Here is a 19,718-nt window from a genome sequence, read left to right as displayed (position 1 = left end):
CTCTCAGTTCTGAGTCTGGGTTTGGACCCAATAAACCTCTTAACCTATACTTGGTCTCTGCTCATTTTGTTTATTCAATGACCTGTTTACAACATAATGTGGCATCAGAATTGGAGGAAGATATTTTAACAACCTGAAATATATCAATCACATAACCTTGATTGCTGAAAGAAAGGAGGACTTGAAGCACTTGCTGATGAAGATAAAAGATCACAGCCTTCAGTATGGATTGTGACTCAATGTGAAGAAGATTGACAGCTTTAAAATTGGACCAATAAGTAACATCATAATAAATGGAGAAATGATTGAAGTTGTCATGGATTTCATCTTGCTTGAATCCACAGTGAATGTTTATGAAAGTAGCCATCAAGAGACCAAGGACAAAGCTAAATCTGGTGCAAGGATATTACTTTGAGGATTAAGGTGTGCCTGACCTAAGCCCTGGTATTTTCAATTGCTTCTTAGGCGCATGAAAGATGGACATTGAATGAATAAGGAAGACCAGAGAAGAATGGATGCATTTGAATTTTGCTGTTGATAAAGAATATTGAAAGTACCATTGACTGCTTAAAAGACAAACTAATCTGTGTTGGGAGAAGTATGTCTAGAGTACTCCCTAGAGGCAAGGATATCATGACTGGGGTTTTTTGCACATGTTGTCAGGAGAGAGCAGTCTCTTGGTGAAGGACATTATATTTGGCAAAGTGGAGGGGCGGTGAAAAAAAGGAAGGCCTTCAAGGAGATGGATTGAAACAGTGACTGGAACCATGGGCTCATGCATAAGAACAATTGTGAGGATGACACAGACTGTTCAGTGTTTTGTTCTGTGGAGCATATGGTATCTATGGGTCAAAACTGACTTAATGACACCTGACAACTACAGCAACAACAACAGCAAGTTACTTTAGATCGCAGTAAATTTGGTTTTTTAAGCTTACTAGTTGATATATTTTTGAAAGGTCTGATCCCAGAATTGTAGCCAGAATCAGAAGAGGACATGCAATGATGGAGATCACTGTCAATTTCAAATAAATCTTGGCTGAAAGCAGAGATTACCAAAAAGATTTTACCTGACTTTCAGCAACTCTGCAAAAACAGTCTACTATAGGGATCATAAAAAAATTGTGGATAAAAAAAATTGTGGATAGCCCTGTGAAGGGTTCAATGTTCAGAACACATAAATGTGCTCGTGTGGGACCTGTGCATAGACCAAAAGGCAGAATCATTAGAACAGATCGGAGGATATTGCATGATTTTAAATTAGTTATAAAGAGTAACATGGTTGTATCCTTTCACCATGCTTATTCAATCTTTAAGCTGCTCAAGTAATCTGAGAAACTGGACAAATGAAGAACTCAACATCAACAAGTAAATGACACAACCTTGCTTGTTGAAAGTGAAGACTTGAAGCATTTACTGCTGAGGATCGAAGACAGCAACCTTCAGTATGAACTACAACTATATGTAAAGAAAATACAAATCCTCACAAGCAGACAGCATCATTTTAAAAATAGAAAAAACCTGAAATTGCTGAGTATTTCATTTTACTTGGATCCATAATGAACAGTCTTGGAAGCAGTAGTAAGGAAATCAAATTAAAGACTGCATTGGACGTATCTGACACAAAAGATCTTTCTAAAATGTTAAAAGCAAAGATGTCATCTTGAGGACCAGATTGCTCTTGACCGCTGCCTTGGTATTTTCAATTTCTTACTATGTATTTGCAAGCTGCATGACGAATAAGGAAGATTGATGAAAAAGGTATGCCCTTGAATTATGATGTTGGAAAATGATTTTAAATATGTCATGGATTGCCAGGAAAATAAACAAACAAACCTGTCTTGGAAGAAGTACAACCCGAATGCGCCTTAGCAGCAAGGATGGCGAGACTTCCTCTCATGTTCTTTGGTCATAATATCAGGAGGAACCATTTCCATTAACACAGCAGGGGTTAAAGATGACGACCCTCAGTTAGGTGGATTAACAGAGGGGTTGTAGCAAAGGGCTCCAACATGATAAAGATGTGAGGTAATGCAGATGGAGCATTGGTTTGTTCTGTTGTATGTTGAATTGCTGGGAGTCAGAACTGATTGGACGGCACCTAACCACACCCCTGCATAACCCCAAACACGACTCCTCAGTGCTCCATGAAGGTACAAATCAATTTAATCCAAATCTCTAGAAACACTTGAAACCAAAATGTCAATTTTAGACTCATACGGTAGTAATCCTACAGAACAAAGTAGAGCTGCCCCCACAAGATTTCCATGGCTATAAAGCTTTATGGAAGATAAAGCCCTATCTCTTTCATGGAGCAGCCTGTGGGCTTGAACCATCACCCTTCTGGTTAACAGCTGTGTGCTTAACCACTGCATGACCTGGTATTCCTTCTGAGGAACAATGTAGAATCTATTGACCTACATTGTTATACTTTTCACCACTCATTTAAAAGACACTAAAACAATGATATTCATTTTATCTAAGGAGAGAATCTCCCATACCATCATTAATTAATGAAGACAAGATGTGTTCGTCTGGGCTTGACTACAAATCCAGAGGTACTCAAATATGTGTATAAGGAAGAGGTTTATATATAAGAGCAATTGAATATTGAGGAAAATCCCAGCCCAATCCAGATCAAGACCATAAGTCTGATATTAGCCCATATGTCCAGTATCAATCTATAAAGTCCTCTTCAGACTCACGAAACCCATGCAATGATGCTGAATACAGGGAGATCACAGACTGGTGCGTGTAAAGTCTTGTGGATCTAGTGGCAGTAGAAGCATCTCAGCACAGGCAGGCGTCTCCACGTAGCTCTACCAGTTCCCAGGACACAGGGTCTATGAGTAAGTGCCATGTGTCTTGTCAGTGGAGTGTCTCTCAAGGAGTGAGCCCAGAGAGAGTGTCTCCCGCCCCCAAGGAGGAAATACAGATATTCCCAGAATCTTCAGGGAAAGGGAATGTCCACAAAGAGGCCTCATTGGCTATACAATGATTGACAAGCTAGACTACCCCCCTCCCCCATTCACTCACAATCCTCTCAAACTGACAACAGATTATATAACTATCGCACAAGGGAATGCTGATAGGAAGTCAGGGGCCCTTTTTACAAATATCTCAGCTCTTGGAAAAGCTGTAGGTCCTCATTTTGCAGATTCTGTAAAAGAGGGAAAAAGCTCCTCCCCCCCCCTCCTATGCCCTTTTCTTGATATCCGTGAGTACACTTGCCCTTCAAAGTTCAGAGTAATAGTGGGCCTTGTTTCTTTAGATGCACTGCCATTTTGACAGATCGAAGAGTGTAAGGCTTGTTTTCTAAGTGGAGGTTGTCTACCTGTGAAGCAGGCAATAACAGGCAGATTTCACTAGGCTCAGACAAGCCTCATGCACTAACTGGCTTTTCCATTAAGTCTTACCTTGCATCTGGGCTCCTACGTTTACCTAGTATAAAGAGGTAAAGATGCAGTAAACATGGCACAGGTGAGCATTCATTTTACTTTTATCCGAAAGAGGTCTTCTCTAAAGGTCTATAAGAATGCCCAAAAAGTCATTTTTTCTAAGTGCAGTTTAAAGTATTGCTTTAGTCATAATGGCAGAAGTAGGGACTAATTAAGACAAGTACATCAGGAGACCATTCAAGTAAAATCCACGAGGGAATTATTAAAAGCATAGGCTGTTGACATCTCTGAAGAGGTACTTTGAGAGATGCATTAGCCATGCAAAGAAAGAGGAAAGAACATTTTAGGCAAAACATAGATGCAGCATGGGGAGCAGCAGGGGGTTAAATATGCTCAGTCTGGCTGACACTAAGGGAAAAGGTGAGCGCAGGTTGAGACAGGACAGAGTCAGAGGCACCAGCATTATAGGGCCTTGCTGGCCATATGTTGAGGGGTTTTAGGTTCACCATAAACATATTGAAGAGCTTTATGTGTGTCTGTTGTGGAAGGTGCACAGTATGAGTGGAGTTGAATGAGTGCAGAACAGATTTAAATTTTGAATAGATAACGCTGGCTAAAGAGAGAAAATGTTTATCATATTTTTTGTTTATGCATTCATTTCATTCAAATTTATCTCATTTTTAAAAGGATTGAAGCATATTTCATTATATGTAGAAGGTGATAATGAATTAGTATTATTGTGAACAATTTTATTGGCATATAATTCACGTATCATACAATTCAATAGTTCAATAACATCAAGAATATAATAATGTATTATCGTGTACTTAACTATGCCTAAACTGAGGGATAATTAGGTTGTTTGCAATCATTTTTTTTTTCAAGCAAAAGGTCTGGTATCTTGTTTATCAAAAGAACAAGAACATATTGATTGTTAAAATGAGTTGTACGAGCCCCCAATAAAATGATTAAAAAAAACAAAACAACCCCAAGAACGAAATGAACAATTGAAAAATAGCAAAAGCTATTATAAATAATTGTAAATTCCTATTTAAATTTCTGTATTTATGTAGATAAAATTATGATACATAGGTTTTAACATATTGAAAACTGTAATATAGAAAGGTAACGTAATGTTAAGAGATTCAGGCTACACTCAACCAAAATAATTTTAACGGGAATTTTTGATGCTTTTAGAAATACATTTTACAATAATGTATGATAAAGTATATTTCATTTTTAATAATATTATTCAAAGTAACTTTAATTTGAATTGATCTTAATACTGCTTCTTCATAAATATTAGTTTAAAATTATAAATATTTATTAACATTACTTGGGCATCTGGGCATACAGGAGTGTACTAATTAAAAAGATGCTTTTTATGCAACGTAAGCATGAGGATGTATTTCTTTTTAGTTCAAAATGTTTTAATCTTATTTTCATATTTTAATTCAAAACAAATGTATAAAGTCAAAAATTATCACAGATACTTAAATAGTGCTATGAAATATATTCACACCCACTGAGGAATTTAATACGTTTACTAAAGAATATCAAGTTAACCATTTCCTCCTATAAATATTTTCATTTTATTTATTTTGTGTTTAGAAGTTGTAGGTTTAAGTTCTATTAACAGAAAATACATAACAAAAGCTTCCTAACGTGAAAAAAATAATTAGAAATGCTGGAAAATTTGGCCTCATTAACATATTTACAGACATTTACTTAATACATACTCCATTGAAAATTAATTATGTGACATTTATACAAGCATTGAAATTTCCAAATCACTCTGAGTAGTGGACACTTCAGCTTTTTACTGTATCAACAAAGGTCAATGTCATTTCATTTCTGGAGGGAGAACTGACAAAGCCACAGAAATGGTCACTCTGGGATGCTGTTGACATATTGTTCTGTTCCTTCACCTAAAGGCGTTTCTATTGAATATGTGTCTTCATGCTTCTTTTTCTCTTTTGTTTGCAATCATTTTATGAAAAAGCAGGGCTGCACAGAATAAATTTTCACATATATCATTATAAAAATCCAAGTAGATATATTTCTGGGCCTATTTCCTAGAATTAGAATTGCTTAATCAAATGTACCTTGGCGATTTTACTTTTGTTGTTGCTGTGCACCAACCAATCAGTTACAACTCATGATGATACTCTCTGATGAAATAGAATTGTCCTATAGGGTTTCCTAGGGTATCATATTTACCAGGATCATATTCACCCACAGCCAACAAGTCAATTCCAACTCAGAGTGACCCTATAAGACACAGAAGAACTATTCTTTAGGGTTTCCAAGATTTTAAGACTTAAGTCTTTATGGAAATCGACAGCCTCATCTTTCTCCCTTTGGGCCACTGGTGGATTTGAACCATCTATCTTGTGATTTGCAGCCCAAATCTTAGCCCATTTTTCCACCAGGGCTCCTTCTGGAAGCAGATAGGTAGGTCTTTTCTCCTGTGGAGCTTACGGGTGGGTATGAACTGGGATCTTTCTGTTTACAGCAAAGTAAATCTTTGTGCTCCAAGATAATCTTAGATGTCAATTTAATAATGGGTAAAATAGCCAAAATTTCTCTCCATCTCCGCATTGAATGCTGTATGCTTTCATTCCTTTCCACATTATTTCAGAGTGATTCCCAGTTTGGGGGAATAATAATAGCTTATAGTCCCACCCCATCAAATTCCCCTGAGATACCTTTCCTCATGGGCAAGGTAGAAAAAACTGGACTGAAGCAAATCTTAGAGCACTACCTCTCAGTCTAGATGCTAAAGACCTCCTAGATATTACCAACTGTCCTTTAAAAATATGACACAATCTCATTGTCATGAATAAGTGTTTATGTCCCCATACCCGCACAACATCTTATGTTAACTAGACCATACTCCAGGCATAGACTTCTTCCTTAAAAGAACTATCCTATTCCTAAAAAGAGACATATGGAGAAGAATATATATATATATATTTTCTTTTGGAGGAGAATATTTTTCTAATGAGTTTCCTAAGAGTATGAAAGGATTAGAGTGACGACGAGCATGGCACACCATATCAAGTAGAAAATATAATTTGAGGACGTTAATAATGACATTGAAAAAGTTATAGGGCACGTATCATTAGAAGCATGTGCCACCATGAACTTTATGCAAATAGAAATAGAAGGAATAGAAAATGTTTTGCTTTTTGTTTTGTAACCGTTTCCTCCCACTTCATTCCACGTGATTGGTTTTCCACAGGTTTACACTTTGAATTGCAATCAGTATGACAGCATCAAAATAGCATCCCAACAACCAGCAACAGTGTTCTTCATGGACTTACGATATAGTTTTTAAGATCTATATTCTTTTTTTGTATTTAGTTATTTATTCATCAGCAGCGGGCTTTCTCAATTAGCAGGCTGGTCTGAGGACGGTGAACCTTCAACTCACCTTCTTTAGACGTGTTATCAGGAAGATCAATCCCGGAAAAGGACATCATGTTTCGGAACATAGAAGTTTAGGTACAAAGAAGACTTGGTACAAGCTACCTAAGGTTAGGCACAAAGAAGATTAGGTACAAAGAAGGTTAGGTACAAAGAAGATGGTTTGACACAGTGACTGTAACAATGGGCTCAACCATAGTCATAGTGAGGATGGTTCGGGACTGGGCATCTTTTGTTCAGGGTTGCTTTAAGTCGGAATAAACTCAAATGCACCTAAGTCCATCAGCCATGAGCCACTGAGAGATGAGAAAATAGAAATTACACTTGAGATTAAACTTGAGAGAAGCTTAAATGGTTGCTTAAAGCTGATTTTTGTATTATTTGTGAATTTAGTAATTGTCTCTTTTTCCAGTTAACACAGATAAAGACTTGGTGGTTTTACTCTTAGAAGTCACTTTTATTTTCCAGCCATGAGACACTGATGATTTTTTTCTGGATGGATAAATGCACTATTTGGATCCATCTGCAGACTTCCTTACTGCCAGGAATGGCTTGACTACAAATGTTTTCCTAGGAATAGAAAGACTTTGGACCCTTGATTTGGTTTTTCTTCCAAAATCAGACTGCAGTACTTGAAATAAAGTGCTTTTGTCTTTACTTAGTTAAAATACTGATAGTTGGAAAAATAACAAGCAGTAAATTGTTTGGGTTTTTTTTTTGCCTATTGGAAAGCAAAATAAAATATTTACTTATTGGAAACAGTGATCCTTCTTTGTATGTCTCCCTTTCCTATCTGCTCTTGTTTCCCTTGTTGGAATCTCTCTCTTATCTGAGCAAACATTGCCCATTGTTTGGTTCTCATTCTCTGACTGGAGATGGGAGCAACCCATTCACTGCAGCATGGGCTCTGACTCTTTCTAGAGTAGCAGCCTGAGACAAAATTCTTATTCACCACATTCCTCCACCCTTCACAAAATTGAAAATGATTTGAATATAAATATCTCATGGAGAAGCAGATGTTTTTTGCATAGTATGTATGTGATCAGGTAGATGTTGCTATTATATCGAGAGAACTTGTTTACTGTGATTAGAGTTCAAAGAAAATGTCTGTTTCCAACATCATTAGGGAAAAATATAACATGTCTACATATTTATAATACATTTAAAAGGGCAACGATGCTTCAACCTGTCTTAATTGTACATATCAAAATAGGAGGCATCTATGACTGGTAAAATTTGAAAAGTCTGAGGGTTGCAACAAATATTCCAAACTTCATAGAATTATCTAAATTCCTTCATCAAGAACCCTGAATGGGAATCTGTGAGAACAGAATTTCTCAAGAGAATTCGAATAACTTCCAGTTTCTGGGAAACTCCGAAGGTTCTCACAAATTTACTCTGGATCTTTCATCAGAAATGATATAATATTTCAAAACATTAAGGAAAGTTTATAATATTTAAAAATCGTGATTGAGGGAGTAAAGTTTATGATTATGTTAAATATCTGAGCTAATTTTATAGTCATATATAAAATAGTATAATTCTTTTTTTAGTAAAATATCTGTTATACAATCAAGACAATCAGTGTTATAGTTGCTTCTCAAAGAGTTTGACTAAGTTTGGTAGACTCCTATTCTTTAGGTAGCAAAATAATAGGCAAATGGCTTCGCAGGCGTTCAATAAACATATTCAAGTGATTTTATTTTAAGTCTCTTTTTTATCAACCTAAAAGGATTCATTACTATAACTTAATTGACAAATGCTTCCGATATTCAGTCAATGAAGTGTTAGGGTAGATTAATTCAAAAGAACTGAGTGACACCTAATTATTTTGAATGTGTTATAGATTTTTCTGTATTCCTGAGATAAAAGAATATAAACTTAGGTCTAAGAGAATATCATTGTTTTCTCATTATAACACAAGGTACTGAGCTACATATTTTATATAGGGAACCTTCTCTTGATTTGACAAGCAAGTGAGGAAGATTTTTTTTTTTTTCAGGAAGAAATGGCTTTATTTGGACTGAAAAATAGAGAATGAGAGCCGGACCTAAGATACCACACTGAGCTATAGAGCGCAGGGTCCAAAAAAGTAGTCAGAGTTCAGAAACCAAATGGACCCCATTTCCCAGAATCCTTTGTAGTTAGTGCTAAAAGACGGGCTGGGAGATATTTTTGGCACTAAACTGCTAAAGCATGCTATCATTATTTCTGAAGACGTGCAGTATTTATATAATTCAATTTCCAAGACACCCCAACCACCACTATTACAAAACAAAACTTCGTTATTTTTTAAATCACTTTGCAGATCTTAAATTTGTCTTCAGCATTTAGGTGAAAGGGCTCACCATCATCAAAAATCAATTTCCCTGAAAAAAAAAAAAAACAACACTCATCAGTGGGAAAAAAAGAAGTCTACCCAGGAAGCAAAAAAAAAAAAGTCTGTAATCCAAGATAATTCTCTCCCCACTTCCCACAGCCGGTAGGGCTGAGCAGCAGGTCGCGGTTCAGGCAGGAGGCACAAGGGCTAATTTCCCTCAGTGCAACATGGAAGCTGCATCATGGGAGAGTAGAATTGCTGAGACTTGAGGGAAGGGTGCAGGCCCTGCATTCAGTAAGAGTTCCTGCTGGGAGGGGAGGAGCAGGAGGAATGCTTCTGTTTCTTCTGCATCTTTTTATGAGTTTTCTTCAGAATCTTCTTGTCCTTCACCATTTCTGGTCCTACCATGCCAGGAGCCAAGGGATTCATAGGAGGGAGCCCAGGAGCAGGTGGTGGGTATGGAGGAGGGTAGGGACCAGGAGGTCCGTAGTGCCTTGGGGGGTTGGTATCCCAGATACCCTGGTTGTGGTCCAGGTTGAGGGACAACAGTTGGGTTCCCGTGGGGCACTCCTGGGGCAGTGGGAAAGGGGCCTGGAGGGCAGGCAAGGTTCACAGGTGGTGGAATGGCACGGTTGGCACCTCCAGGGTACATGATGTTGGGGGGTGGGTATGGCTTTGGCCCCAGCCGGGAGAGGAGGAGCATTGGTGTTCCACATGTTCCCCCAAGCCTCTGGTGACAGCTGGAAGCCTACGAGTCCTCATGAGAGGTGAAAGAGGGGCAGAGTGAGCCAAGCTCTGGGTTTCCTTCACCTCTGAAGATTTTTTTTTTAATCCTTATTGTATAGGGAGACCACTGACACTAAGAGAAACTGAATTTGTTCCAGGTCATAAAATAAAGAGGTTTGGGATCAGATATTTAAATCCAGATTTGTTTCTTTTCAAAGTCTTTCTAATTTAGGAATCCTTTATTAATATTTACTATGTTTACTTGGATGATGACTTAGATAACTTTGTTAACTAATCGGCTGACCACGATAGACCTATCTATGCATGACAGGGAACCCGTTTTATTAAATATTGCTCAAAAGTGAAATATGTAGGAGTAAGTAAAAATCAATCATGTCTTTCACATTACACATTTAAAAAATGGACTTTAATTATATTTCTCCCAAATCAGTCTAACTACTTTTACAATATCTTGGATTTCTTTAAGTCTGAAATGCAACCAGCATTGATTATGAGCGCTTAATATCTGTATGTAAAGAAAGGTAGAATTAGGATCATGATAGTGGAGGCGGGGCTGGGGAAAAAGCATTTAGGAACTAGAGGAAAGTTGTTTGTTTCATCGTTGCTATACTACACCCTGACAGGCTCATCTCATCCCTGCGACCCTTCTGTAAGGGGATGTCCAGTTGCCTCCAGATGGGTCTTGGGTCCCCAAACTGCACTCGCCCTCATTCATAAATCTGGTTAGATCAGCAGATGTACTGGTACAGATAGGAACTGGAAACAGAGGGAATCCAGGACAGATGATCCTTTCAGGACCAGTGTTGAGAGTGACAATACCAGGAGGGTGGAGGGAGGGTGGGGTAGAAAGGGGGAACTGATTAGAAGGATCTACATATAACCTCCTCCCTGGGGAATGAACAACAGAAAAATGGGTGAAGGATATGTTGGACACTGTAAGATATGACAAAATAATAGTAATTTATAAATTATCAAGGGTTCATGAGGGAGGGGGAAGTGGGAAGGGAGGGGGGAAATGAGGAGCTGATACCTAGGGCTCAAGCAGAAAGCAAATGTTCTGAGAATGATGATGGCAACTAATGTACAAATGTGCTTGACACAATTGGTGTATGTATGGATTGTGGTAAGAGTTACACAGTCCCCCAATAGAATGACTTCAAAAAAAAGAAGAAGAAAAGTAGAAAATGTAACTTCTAGGAAAAATATGGACACAGCAAAACACATTATCCTTTAATGATTTTACACTACAAATATACACAATGTTAGGGACAGAGAATTATAAAGACTCCTGCCTTTGGAAACGGCATTGCTTCAAAATACTTTGATACTATGCTTTAAAAGCAATTAAAGCAATGATAAAATTTAATGTAAATATGTCAATATTTTTATTTTAATGTTACAAAATATATATTGTTCTATTCTTTCAAGATTACTTCAAATATAGAAGCAATAATACAGTTAATGGTTTTTGTCACCATTATGTGTTAGAATTAAAATTTATACATTACTAGATGAGTCTTAATTATCAAAATGTATAATTTTTCTCTAAGAAAATGTACATGTGACACATGTCGTTTGGGGTTTTTCCCCTGGTTTCTATAATCCCACCATTGCTATCATTTGGGGGCTGTTGCATCATGTATAGTGTATTGCTCTTGGTAGAATAACTATTTGTTAAATAAAACTGAGTCACAAAAATGTTGCCAATTCCTTTCTCCAGTACTCAGTTAATTAATATTTATTACTATCACTTTTGATCAGTAAGTGCTTATTTTAAATTTCTGGATCATCCCTTTCTCATATTTATTGCAGACGAGCAGCTCCCATGTACCAATTCTTCCTTCCTCTCAGTCCAGGTATGGAATCCTTGGCAGCAGGGCTTCGCCTAAATGTCTTCAATGGTGTGTGCTCCCTCTGAGACCGTTTCCTTCTTTCCATACCCTTTTCTTGTCCTTTTCTTCTCTTTCATTTGGCATTCTTCCTCTGCAATCAAATTTTTAAAAAGATAGAAGATAGGATTTAACCATTTAGGAAAAATAGAAGTTGGAAAAGTCTCAAGGACTCACCCATGTGGATCTTCCAGTTTTGGAAGTTTCAGGCTAGAAGAACAATTGCATTCCAGCACAATGTGCAGAAGAAAAGAGAGCAGAGATGTGACTTTTGATCTGGTAAGACTGGAAAACATTGATTATTTCCTCTTGGATGTTTTTAGGCATAGCCCAATGGCAAACACATCTTTTTCATGGTGTGATCTGCCTTTGAACTATATGAGTACTTAAATCCAAATTATGCGCACGTGAGAAACATTTCACTTGTAATGGCAAAAGATGTTGAAAAGGAGCCCCAATAAATTCTGCGAAACCAGTCTGAACAGTCTTGGATTAATTTGCCTGCTGTCATTACCATTTGGTCCGGTGTTCAATTGCAACGTATCACAAGTTGCAACATACAGAATGAGCTATCATGATTTCTTTTTGCGTTTTTATTTTATTGAGTTTCTGTTGCAAGTGTACGCAGAAAAATAGGCTTCTATTAGACCTAAAAATGACATCAAGGACATTATATATGAAGAAGACAAAAGGTCATTAAAAAGATAAGAGAAAACAAAATATTAATGTCAGAGGAGACTCTGAAACTTGCTCCTTTTAATCGAGTAGTTGAGGCAAATAGAATAAATGATGAACTTTAAAAAAAAAGGAGCAATAAACTCCAGAGGGTAGCTCAAGAAGAAAAAGTATTATAATGAAGTATGTATGCAAAGATCTAGAGTTAGAAAACCGAAAAGAAGAATACATTTAGCACATCTTAAACTGAAAGAACGCAAGAAAAAATTCAATCCTCAAGTTGAAATATTGAAAGATTCAATGGGGAGATGGTCAAGATGGCGACCAGGTGAGTGGCACGTACTGCGGACTTTTTTGGACAAGGCAGGGTTAGTGTCCTGGTAGCCGAGTGGAAGGATTCTGGTGAGTCAGAGATCACCCTGGGGAAACACCCCACCCCCACCACGCACCCCTGTCCTGAGCTGGAGCCCTGATAATCTGGGATCCAATTCTTGGGACGTCTTGGCTCATCAGGCTGAGCGACCACTGCGTGCGCGCCACCACCTCTGTCCTGATCACCGATTGACCCGCTGCACTCCTAGGCCAGGTCTCCGCGCCAGGAGTTGCTTGGCTGCCCCGCTGAGACACTGGGGAGCGGCTGTGGCGGGTCCCCCTTGGCCCACATGGCAATGATCCGCCCGGGGCTCGGGTCCCCCCTTCCATTCACGCAGGCTACTGACCTGCAGTTTACAGACAGTTGGCTGAGTGACTGCTACTGGGGGCGATCCACCCCCATTGTTGCCTGGATCGTCTCCACTGGCACCCCCTCCTACCAGTTTCGCTCCTGCTCCCTGCCTGAGAGTCTACGCTGTGGGGCACTCTCTCCGCCGCAGCCTGAGCACTCCTTACCTGCAACACACCTGCTGCCTGAACCCACACCGCTTCTACTGACTGCCCTATGTTTCTGCCCAAGCCGCTTTTGGCCGCTCTTGGGTGGCCCACGCCACTGTGGCGCTCTGCGGTGTTCCAGGCACCGGCCTTCTCAAGCCTGCTCCTGCCGGTGCAGAAAGCAAGCCCTATGTTCCTAAGGGAATCGCTTCTGTCAGTTCCCAGAGCGGCTCACTGCAGGGCACCAGATCGACAGCCCCAAGGACAAGCATTCCTACCTGTCCCTGAAGTGCCCACCGAAACTCTTTCTGCCTGCTCAGGGCAGACCCAAGCCTCTGTGGTACCCTAAGGTGTCCCCAGCTCCAGCGGCCCCAAACGTTTTCTGCCAGAGCCGCTCCTGAGATAACTCAGACCACTAAAGTGTCCTTTGCTGCCTCAGACCTTTCTGCCAGTGCAGGAGGCTCCCTGCTGTGCACCATCCGCCAGGTAAGCTTCTGCCTGCTGGCTCTACACTACAGACCTGCAGGGATCCAGGGGGAGTGCATGCTTGGTTTAAAGAGCATTCATTCACCTCACATAACCTGGCTTTGGAGCCCCAGATCTGTACCACCTCCCATGGAAGCGAGGCCCCCCTCCCCACCCGCATTCACCTTCTACTGGCATCATTAAAAATTGGAGGGAAAAGGGGAAATTTTTCTTTTTGTAAAACTTTCTATTTTATTATTGTTACTTTCTTTTTCATTTTTATTATTTTTCTTTTTTCTCTTCTTTTTTGCTTTTCTCTCTCTCTCTGTCTCTCTCTCTCTCATTTTAGTTAAACAAGAAAAAAGGCTGCTGTGTGTGCCCTGACAGGCCAACTCAAAGCAGCCTAGGGGCACACATTTAGGCTCCAGCCCCGCACTCCAGTCACTGCAACTTCTCACCACTGTTGGCCACTGAATCATCAAGGAACTCTGCCTACATGGCAGCCTGACCCACCTCTATAGTAAGTCACAGGCAGCCCCCTGAAAGCATCCTTAATAGTAATGGGGCAAAGGACGTAAGGGCCCTCTGGTCTCCCAGAAACATGGGGCCTAAGAAAGAATCAAGGAAAAGTCAACAGACCACATCACTCCCAACAAAAAAACCAGAGAGACAAAACACAGTAGCAGAGTTAACGACTCTCATAGAAGAAACAGACAGAGAGCTGTCACAGAAGGAAATCTTCAGAAGTCTGCTTGGAGTAATACAGGAGCTGAGGGAAACAATGCAGAACAAGGATGCAAAATCAGTGGCAAGAGGGCGTAAGAGGTCTGGTAGGGATTGATCAAGGGCAATGTAACCACAAGGAATTACTGAAACCCAAATGAAGGCTGAGCATGATAATGGGACAAGAGGAAAGTAAAAGGAAATAGAGGAAAGAACTAGGAGGCAAAGGGCATTTATAGAGGTGTAAATACAATCATGTGCATATGTAAATATATTTATATATGATGATGAGAAATAGATCTATGTGTATATATCTATAGGTTTAATCTTAAGGTAGCAAATGGACAATGGGCCTCCACTCAAGTACTCCCTCAATACATGCATACTTTGTTCTATTAAACTGGCATTCCATGATGCTCACCTTCCCAACATGATCGCTGAAGACAAATGTGTGCATAAGCAAACATGGTGAAGAAAGCTGATTGTGCCTGGTTATCAAAAGATACAGCGTCTGGGGACTTAAAAGGTTTACAGGTAAACAAGCAGCCATCTAGCTCAGAAGCAACAAAGCCTACATGGAAGAAGCATACCAGCCTGTGTGATCATGAGGTGTCAAAGGGACCAGGTATCAGGCATCAAAGAACAAAAAATCATATCATTGTTAATGAGGGGGAGTGAAGAATGGGGACCCAAGGGTCTTCGGTAGGCAATTGGACATCCCTTGGCAGAGGGGTTGTGGGGAGGAGACGAGCCAGTCATAGTGCAGTGTAGCAATGATGGAACACACAACTTTCCTCTAGTTCTTAAGTGCTTCCTCCTCCACCCCCACTACTTTGATCCCAATTCTACCTTACAAATCTGGCTAGACCAGAGGATGTACACTGGTATGGATGGAAACATGGAGAATCCAGGACAGATGATCCCTTCAGGACCAGTGGTGACAGTGGTGATACAGGGAGGGTGGAGGGAAGGTGAGGTAGAAAGGGAGAACTGATTACAAAAATCTACACATAACCTCCTCCCTGGGGGATTGACAACAGAAAAGTGGGTGGAGACATCGGACAGTGAACGATATGAGAAAATAATAATAATTGATAAATTATCAAGGCTTCATAAGAGAGGGGGAATGGGAGGGGGAGGGAAAATGAGCTGGTACCAAGGGCTCAAATAGAAAGCAAATGTTTTGAGAATGATAAAGGCAACAAATGTGCAAATGTGCTTGACACAGTGGATGGATTGTGATAAGAGTTGTAATAGCCCCCAATAAAATGATGTAAAAAAAGGAAAAAGAAAAATTCAATGGGCAAAATGTGATGCAGAATGATGTGGGAAGCATCCAAAGAAATTGGAAAGAACACACCGTCTTTCCACCAAAAAGAACTAATTGACATTCCACTATTTCAGGAAGTAGCATATGATCACAAACTGATGGCACTGAAGGCAGAAATTACAGTTGCACTGAAAGCATGAGCTAAAAACAAGTCTCTGGGAATTGATAGAAGGCCAACTGAAATGTTTCAATACAGTCGTGAAGCACTCAATTATCTATGCTAAGAAATTTGGAAGACAGCTATCTGGCCAACTGAATGGAAGAGATCTATATATGTATCCATTCAAAAGAAAGGTGACTCAACAGAATGCTCTAATGATAAAAAAATTTCATTAAGGTCCCATGCAAGTGAAATTTTGCTGAAGATCATTCAACAATACAGTACAACAACAGTACAATGACAAGGAGCTGCCAGAGGTTCAAATCAGCTCTAAGGATACCATATGCTGCCAAAAGAACTTACAAATCCGTTTTGAAAGAATTCAGAATATTCCTTAGAGGCAAGGATCGCCAGACTTCATTTCAAATACTTTGGACAAGTTGTTGCGAGAGACCAGGCCCTAGAGAAGGACATAATGCTTGGTAAAACAGAGAAGCAGCAGAAAAGAAGAAGGCACGCCATAAGATGGATTGACTAGTAGCTGCAACAATGGGCTCAAACATAAGACCAATTGTGAGCATGAGACAGGACTGAGCAGGGTTTCACTGTGTTGTGTACGGGTCACTATGAGTTGGAGCTGACTCAATGACATTAATAAGAAGATCAATACAGGAAATACCACCATCAATATTTAAAAGGTCAGAGAGGAAATTTCCTAGAACAGGTAAGAAATACTTCAATGTAGAGAAAATTAGGTTGGGTCAAAAAAGACTGTTTCTGCTCCACTGAATTTATTGTGTTTCATTGTAGGTTCTCAGTTCTAGTCCACTTGTCTATGTGTCTGCGATTTATAAATATGAGACTGTTTTGATTATTGCTGTAGTTGTTAGATGCCACTGAGTCGGTTCCAACCCATAGTGACATGCACAACAGAACTAAACACTGCCATCTTCACAATGGTTCCTGTGCCTGAAGTGTTGTCATCATCACTGTGTCAGTGCATCTCCTTGAGGGATTTCCTCTTTGTTTCCCATTCCATTTACCAAGCATGATGTTCTTCTCCAGGGCCTGATCTCTTCTGACAATATGTTCAATATATTGAAGTTTTTGCCCTCCTTGCATCTAAGGAGCACTCTAGGTGTATTTCTTCCAAGACAGACCAGTTTGCCCCTTTAGCGGTCCATGGTTCTTTCACTATTCTTCTCCAGCATCACAATTCAAATGCATCGATTGTTCTTTGTTCTTCCTTATTCAACGTCCAACTTTCACGTGCATATGAGGCAATTAAAAATATCACGGCGTGGGTAGGTGCACCTATGTTCTCAAAATAATATCCTTGCTTTTCAATATCCTAAAGAGGTCTTGTACACCAGATTTAACCAATATTATGTGTCCTTCGGTCTCTTGAATGCTGCTTCCAGGAGCATTGATTGTGGATCCAAGAAAAATGAAATCCTTGACAACTTCAATCTTTTCTTCATTTATCATGATGTCACCTATTGGTTCAGTTGTAAGGATTTTGGTCTTCGTTACATTCAATCCTAGCCTATACTGAAGATTCCATCACCAAAGCCATATTTTTGAAATACTGTTCCTTCCTCTTTAATTCCATTATTTTCATTCCAATTGCCAATAATTATCAATGCATCTTGATGGACTATTTGATCAATTTCAGACTAAAGAAGTTGATAAAATTCTTCACTTTATTCATCACTGGTTTTAATGGTTGAGTAGTTGTTGTACTGTCTGATCTTCCTTGTATGGGGATAGATATGATCCTTTCATTGACAGCATTGTGCTTCAAGACAGATCTTGAAATGTTCATTTTTGATGATGAGTGCCACACCAGATTCTTTTGAGCACATATTTTCAGCCTATAAATGATATGATTGTGTCTTTCAAAATGACTGATACTGGTCCATATCATCCCATTAAAGCCTAGGAATTGATTTTCATGTGTTCCATATCATTTTTGATGACTTCCAATTTTCCTAAATTTGTACTGTGTACATTCCAAGTTTCAAATATTAATGCTTCTTCTCCTTTTAAGGAATGCTCTATCAACAAATGTAGGTACAAAAGCTTTGTTCCATCCACATGATTATAATTGGCTCCATTTTGAGAAGGCAGCTCTCAGTCATATTTTGCATGTCGTCCTACCTGGTCTCATCTTCCAGCACTATGTCTGACAATGACCCACTGCTATTCTTCAGACTTTCAGTGGCTAATCCACCAGAAGTTGGCAATCTATTCCTTCTTTAAAGTAGGTTCTTATCTGATGCTTTACTGAAATCTGTTCACCATGCTTGACCCTGCTTGTATTATACCAGTGACATAGCAACATGCAAATCGTCACATGTCCAGCATGACAGCAACATGCAAATCACCACTGTATTACAAACTGACAGACAAGTGGAATTTGGGTATAGTAACAGAAACCAACCCCCCACCCCCAATTACCTGAAAAGACAATTACAATACTCACCCCTTTAAACGACATATTCTTGTGAAATTGAATTTTTGTATTACTTCAATCAAAACAATGTGACAATGAATTAAATGCAAATGAGATATGTCTTTCTTGTTAGCTGCATCCAATCAGCGCTGATTCATAGCAACCCTACGCAAAATAGCACAAAACAATGGCTGGCTGTTATGGCTGAGCTCATTGTTGCAGTCACTGTGTCAATCCATCTCTTTGAGAGGTTTTTTTTTCATTTTTAAAATTTTTCACTGATCCTCTACTTTTCCAAGCATGGTATCTTTTTTCCAGGAATGGATCCTTTCTGATAATACATCCAGAGTAGATGAGATGGAGTCTTGCCATCTTGGCTTCTAAAAATCATCCTGGTTGTACTTCTTCAAACCAGATTTGTTTGTTCTTCTGGAAAGCCATGGTACTTTCCATATCCATCATCAACACCATAATTGAAAAACATCAGTTCTTCTGCAGTGTTCTTTAATAATTCATTGTCTCGCTTTCATATAGTTTGAGGTGATTGAAAAAACAAAGGCATGGGTCAGTCATTGTGTTAGTCTGGGTACTTTAGAGAAACAAATCCACAGAAACTCATGTATAAGAGAAAATTTTATATAAAGGTTAAGTGTGCATCAAGAAAACATCCCAACACAGTGCTGCTCAAGCCCACAAATCCGACATTAACCCGTTAACCCATGTCCAACACCAATCCACAAAGTCTCCTCCATCTCACAAAACATACACAACAATGTCAACAGCAGGAGAAAAGCCGAGTCAGTGAATGTGTTAACATCTCAGCACTGGCAGGGGTCCCCACACGGCTGCTCCAGCACCCAGGGCAGCATCGGGGTAGGTCCATGTGGCTTCTCCTTGGAGATGTCTTGCTGGAAGTCAGCTTTGCAAGCTGAAGCAGGGAACTGCTAAAGCAGCTGCACCCTGGTCCGACCATCAGAAAGCAAGAGACCACCAAGCTATTTAGCCCTCCGTCCTGCAATTAATCCCATCTGTGTTTATTGGCCAGCTTGGCACAATAAACTCTCTTAGTCATCAAAGTGATTGATATCTTTGCTCTCAAACTCATACCTAAATCCACTGCTGTAAAACTGATTCTGACTCATAATGACCCTATAGAGCTGAGTAGAATTGCCCCTGTGGGTTTCTGAGACTGTAACTCTATATAGGAATAGAAAGTCCTATCTTTCTCCCATCAAGTGGCTTGTGGTTCAGGACCGCTAACCTTGTGGCTAGCAGCCCAATGAGTAATCAGATAGCAGGCCAATGAGTGATTAGATTTGC

The sequence above is a fragment of the Tenrec ecaudatus genome, chromosome 3 (genome assembly GCF_050624435.1).
Source record: "Tenrec ecaudatus isolate mTenEca1 chromosome 3, mTenEca1.hap1, whole genome shotgun sequence".
Classification (NCBI taxonomy): Eukaryota; Metazoa; Chordata; class Mammalia; order Afrosoricida; family Tenrecidae; genus Tenrec; species Tenrec ecaudatus.
The sequence above is the reverse complement of the archived record's forward strand: the minus strand, read 5'-3'. Positions refer to the sequence as shown.